Source organism: Oryzias melastigma, linkage group LG18, assembly GCF_002922805.2.
Source record: "Oryzias melastigma strain HK-1 linkage group LG18, ASM292280v2, whole genome shotgun sequence".
Taxonomy (NCBI): Eukaryota; Metazoa; Chordata; class Actinopteri; order Beloniformes; family Adrianichthyidae; genus Oryzias; species Oryzias melastigma.
In genome coordinates, this window is record NC_050529.1 from 15,167,049 (window position 1) to 15,173,456 (window position 6,408).

The 6,408-nt window shown below is 34.5% G+C and overlaps 1 long non-coding RNA gene across 1 annotated transcript in view; it reads left to right on the top strand.

Annotated features, from left to right (window-relative positions):
- LOC118600069 overlaps window positions 1-4,094 on the top strand; it is a 52,569-nt gene extending 48,475 nt beyond the window's left edge. The window contains exon 2 of the long non-coding RNA XR_004949647.1: window positions 3,751-4,094. This is a non-coding gene — a long non-coding RNA (uncharacterized LOC118600069). The remainder of the gene's footprint in view (window positions 1-3,750) is intronic.
- The last annotated feature ends 2,314 nt before the right edge of the window (window positions 4,095-6,408 follow it).

Consider the following 6,408-nt stretch of genomic DNA (forward strand, 5'->3'; position numbering starts at 1 on the left):
ACAAACACTTCATGGGGACCCCATGTCATTGTTTGCCTGGGGCCCCCAAGCTGCTAAGTCCGCCACTGTCCACCCATGATGGCAGTTACAGATATAACCTTGGGCTCTCGGAACAATGGTTAGGGTCATGTTTTTTTGTCATTTAAAAAAGTCAGTTACTTTATTTTTGTTTTAAACATAAAATCATAGATGTGTGGGGTGGTCAATGACTTTTTTTGCATGTAAACAACAGTTAGAATATTTAAGCTACTTAAGGTTTTGCCATTTTTCAAATTATATATTAAAATCAAATATGTACATTAAACAAACTGGCTTCTTTCTAAAATTTTGACATTTTTTAAACTTAAAATATGTATAAATGTATGCCAAATTCTAAAATAATTTTCAAAATTATTGAGCTTTTTCATATGACATACTTTTCTAAATACTGAAACACATTCACCCAACCAAGTTAAATATGTGAATGTTATTCATTAGCTTAACAATTAAACTAGTAAATGAGTTGTCTAGTTATTTGTGGGTTCACTTTTAGGAAATTAAAACTTTATAATCAGGTGACAAAATATTTATTAGTTACACAATGTAATGTCCTGTTACAATCTATGCTGTGTTTTCTTTAATTTTAAAGTTAATTTAAAGATGGAAAATTACAGGTGAGGTTAGTGTTTAAGGCCACAGAGTTGCACTTTTATTAACCCAAATGAAATCTTTTGGTAAAGCAGATCCAACAAACCTGCAGGGTCTTTTTAAAAAAAATAAAAAAGTCCCCATAAAGGAATGATTCTGCAAGCTTAAGAAACCTTTTTATGGTATGTTGGACTCATTAGCGAGCTTCGTGGTATTATGGGTTCAGAGTCCTGAGATGATGCTCGGGGCTAACTGACATGTACAAAAAACACCTTTCTCTCTGCTTTTAATTTTTTTTTCCTTTTCCCTGAGCTCATTTAATGCCTTTGAATATTCCCATAGAGTGATTGACCCTCCTCACATTGACTGAGAGGGGTCATTTTCTTTTACTAATTGGCTTCTTACTTCCTGACTTTAAAGAATTATTATTGCTTGGGAGATAATTGTGTTTTTAGTCATGGCACCAGTTACAGTTCTGAACAAAATCAAACCATATTTTCTGAACCTTTGTCCATATCTTTTATTAAATAAGAAAATTACTTTTCTAGATCCCTAAACTACATTAACCCATTGTGAACATTGTGATCTAGATAAACTGTATGTATATTCAATCAGATAATATCATCTAAATGTATGTGGTAGTTTTAATGTTATTATTATTATTATTATTATGTATTATTTGTATTTAAAAAGTCATGAAGCCACATAAGGTAAATAAGATTACATTGTGGATCAAAAGTTTGGGCATTCCAGCTAAAATTATATTATTGTAGAACATTTAGAGGCCAAAGACATTTTTTTAAAGGTATCCAATTAAATATGGAAGCGTCATCTAACTGTTAAGCATGGTGGTGGATCAATCATGGTTTGGGCTTGTATTCTAAAGTGAAGGTTTTGCAGATTCCTTCCCAATCACCTGACCTCAACATCTTTGAAAATCTATGAACAGACCTGAAAAGAGCAGTGATAACAGACATCGCAGAAGTCTCAAAGAACTAGAAGACCTTTGTAAAGAAGAATGGATGAAGAGACTTCAAACAAGCTACGAGAGACTCTTGGATGGCTACAAAAAGCCTTTACAAGCTGTGATACTTGCCAAGGGTGACGGGGCCAAGCAAACTATCCTAGGGCTCTAGAGACGTATATCATTTTAAAATGTAGCTCTTTCATGCTTTTTCCCTATTTTTTTGTTTTTTTTTAAATGTCCGGATAGGTTTAGAAAGACTTTAATGAACGTTTAGTTCAGCTGTTCATTTCCAAGTCTGACCAGCTGTTCACAAATGCCAGATACGGTGGTCCTGAACTGCAGATCACACCAACAAATCACTCAGTTCAAAAAACACAATGACAATAGAAAAAGCAAAAAGAAAAAAAATCATGAAATTTAAAAATCTAAACAAAATTCCAGAGACAAAAACACAATTCCAAAAGAAAAATAATCAAAATGAAAATCAAAAGTAATTTCCAAAAATTAAACTGGATGTTAAAAACAGAATAAGAAACCCGAAAATGCAGTTACCATGGCAGATCCCTGACTGGATAATGATGTTTGATTTGGAAAATGTTAGCTTTTTCAAATGCATTTTTAATGTCTGCAAACTAGTGAAAGTTTTATGATTAGCACAGAGCATATCCATATCTCTTCATTGTAGGTCATGGTTGGTCAAAATGATGGACAAACGTGATCTGTTCGAGTGATTTGCACATCAGGTACCAAGAGCTTCTTATTTGGATGGAATCAGGAATACAAATATGAATAAATTATTACAAGACAAACCCACATCAGTTTTTCTAATTAAATCATGACCACCAAACATAATAAGTCTTTTTCTCATTTTAACTTCCAAAGTATCTCTTCATTTATCATCCGTACTGACATTTTTATTCTCTTTCTGTGAAATAATGCGTATAAAGCAATATTAAGAAGAAGGTAAAGTCTGCTCATCTGATATCTTTGCGGCTCAATGGGCTCTGTGTGGATTGGCAAAGTTAAGCTGCGATGGAACTCCAATATGAATTGATTTGAGGAAAGAATGCTGAAGACTGTGTCTATGAAAAAAAAGTACTTTAAATGACTTTTACCAATGACTGCTGCAATGTATTTGGATAGAACAAAGGCGATCCCAACATCCACACATTCTAATCATGTCATTTTGATCTAACTAATGCTATAAAGTGTAAAAATGAGAGTTGCAGGATGATCTCAAGGGTGTTTTATGTTTTGCAAGCTATCGTAGAATTGATTAAGGTTGATATAGACAATGGTTAACTTTCTAAAATTAAGACCTGGTATTGCTTTAGTCAGATAGTTGCTAAGCTAGTGGCTTTCTGCTAATCTAGTCCAAGCTAGTTCGTTTTATACAAAGTACTAAAATCCATAGTGTGGGGCCATCTTGTGCTTAGGATTTCAAAAGCAATTTGACTTTTTTTTTTTGATGTCACCAATTTTTTGACATAAAAAACCTAATAAATATGAACATTTTATTGGTTTTTAGTAATTTACCTTTTTATTAATCCATGTCTGAAGATAAAAACATATAAAATAACTTTTTTCCACATGGTGGTCTATAATCACCAAACTGGGGAGCATTGATGCTAACTGTTTTTTTCGCAAGGACTTATGGGAAATTTCTAGAGCTTACAATTTGAAATTGTAGATTTGGACAGCCTTACATTATAGCAAACACAGTATATAGTGAACTATGAAGTGAGTAGTGAAATAATTTGGACACTACCAGGTAATGATTGAAACGGCTAGCTTGTAGCTAGCCAGTAAGCTAGTCCTAGATAGTTCGTTTCAGTACAAACATTTGTAAAGAGAAGCTGTAAAAATGTAAATAGATAATGTGAAAAAGTATTATGACAGATAATCACCAAAGGAAAACTGTTGTTTTCTTATCTGTTACACAGAGGTTTGTGTACTGATTTGCAAATACTATCAGAAATGTCTTAATCCTAAATATGATAATTTTTTCAGAGATTAAAACTATAAAGTTATGTTTTGTGGTTGGAAACTACATTTTAGTGGCATAATTTACTCACAAGCCACATTCTAATTGGTTTCAATGTTTTTACAAGCCTTTTTTGACCTTACTCTGAAGCTATAATCCCATTGTTTTACAGGTGCCGACTTCCTCCATCTGGAAAGAGGAAGCTGGACCAACAGTGACAATAATCAGATTGGGCAGAGCTCGGGAAAAGGCTCATTTGAATTTCCATACGAGATCCAGCAATGAATTATACATTGGTGGAACAAGGCTGAACTCATCATCTCCCTAATAAACTGTGTGACTTGATCAAGAACCAGTGACATCATACACAGGATCACAGAAAATTCTAATTTAATATGGAGTCAAATATATGCACATTCCTGCTGTCAGACTTTTACACTTCACTGCACAGGCTGTCTGCTTAGCTGCATATTTACATTCCAAAACATTGGCACACATTAATTAAAAAAAAAAAGAGGGAGACCAAAGTTCCCTGCCAGGGTTATGTTGGGGCCGATCCGCCCCACTAAACCATTTCCATTTGCCCTTGGCTTTCGAGGTGAAGCAGAATGAGGTAGAATCTCCATAACGTATTTGTTCTTGTCAACCTACAGGCAAACGCCGGACCTGCCCTGTCATATATTTGCATTATAATTAGCTTTAGGTAAGTGCAATAAACTTTGTATTTCCCAGTAGGTGTAAAATGAAACACAGAAAGAAAAGTCTAAGTCTCTGTGAATGAGTACACATAAATAAATAGTATATGAATAGATAGAGAAATAACGGTTTTTAGTTCCAAGGTTTTATATTTGAATTGTTTGGCTTGTGTCAGCATAACAGGAGGTGAATATAACATTAACATAGTAATATGATAGTTTCTTCACCCATTTATTAATTACATTACTAACCACAAAGAGTGTTTTCCTTATATCTAGGAGCTAGAATCCTGATGATGAGTTCTTATTCAAAACACTGATTGTTAGACTCATGAAAAAATGTATTTTTTCAGTTTTCTTCTTAGAAATGCAAGATTTCAATGCCAAGATAAATATGCAGTCTTTAAATTTTGAATGATAAGGACATTATTTTATGCCATTGTATTGGCTCACTTACATCATAGAGGATAGTCCTTGAACTATGTCACGAACCAGACTGAGACGGTCTTGTTCCATCCCTCATGCTTTGACTATATAGACAGAGTTGTTGAGAAAATAGAGCTCAAGTTCAGCTTTGCATGATCAGCGTAACCCTTTAAGAACAAAGCTTTAGGTCCAGTGTTGTCATTCTTTCAACTACCATGACTCTTCAACCGTTTTTACACAATTAACGGAATTCCAGTGGATTCTAAAGCAACAATCAAAACAAATTCATTGCATTTTAGTGCAAAGCTGAAGAAAAAAGCTGCTTTTCTCTGAGTTAGAATGAGCTAATTCATGTTGATAGTGTTATGAGTTGTACAAAGAGCGTGTACATGTTCATGTCACCGGCATCTCTAGTGTTAAAGAGTATAACTACATCATGACAAACGGGGTGTTACATGTAAACATGGCCAGTGTCCTGGGGAGCAATACTAGACCATTTTCAATTATGATATGGGGTGTCAGAATCCAGGCCTCAATGGTCCTTCGTTTTCCAACCAACCGGCCATTGAGGCTCCGTACTGGCTTAAAACACCTGATCCAGGTGATCAGCAGCAGATAAGGTAGGATTTCTGGAAAACAAACAGGAGGCCGGCTCTCTTCTCAAACGTTTAAGGGTGTTTGAGAGATTCCTGAACCAATGGCTGCTTGCTTATGTCGTCTGGTCCCAAAATGGCAAAATTAGTGGAAAATTAGACTGACTTGACTTCATTTTGTTTGAGGTAACAGCCTTGTTTTGTCCATCTCTATTCATGTCAATGGTTGCATATCAACGCAAGGCTGCTTTCTCGGCTTTAGGAGTCACTGAAAAAACTGTAATTGCGTAAACGGCTGAAGAATCATGGTCATCGAAAGAATGTGAACTCTTTTTTTTTTTTGGTAAAAAATTATAACGTTTTCAGGCTAAAAAATGTTCTTTTATCTGTGGTCAATAGAAGCAAATCTCTTCTAAAACACTTGGGGTTTTTCCATTCTATTTAACATAAAGCAACTTGCCTACTATTCTAAAATTCAAGGTTGTATTTCCAAACAGAATATTTTCCCTTTCTAAAGAATAGACCCATGTTTCGAAAAAGTGAAAATAGCTTCATACTAACGGTCATTTTATGTTTGATTAAATACAGAATTTGATGCTTAGCAAATTTTTTAGCAACATATCACCTTGATGAAGGGAACACACAGGAGTGATGGGAGCATCGATACCATGGTATCTGAATATAGATACTCCTACATCATCAATTTTACCATCAACTACTTTATTAAAGTATTGATTATTAATTAAAAAATAAAAATATAAAAGAGTGCGTGCTATTTCTGAATATTTGGGTTATTAGGGGAGTTATTCCAGTATTTTTGGACAAAAAATACTGGAAAACTATGTAGACGCACTTAGACGCACGTAGACGCACTTATACGTTCACTTATATGTTCATTTCGAGCTTCTGCTTTTAAAATTCGCATGTTCATGCATCACTACGCATGTTTTTACGACCGTTTTCAGGGTCTATGTACTAAATGTAATTGAAGGCATGCTGAAAGTTGAACCTCAGCTTTTGTAGAAGAGTATGGGTAGTATACTTTTCAAGACATGGACGTGCCACCTGAAAGAGAAATTAACGATTGCCTGTCATATCAGAGTAGATTTGCGAAAG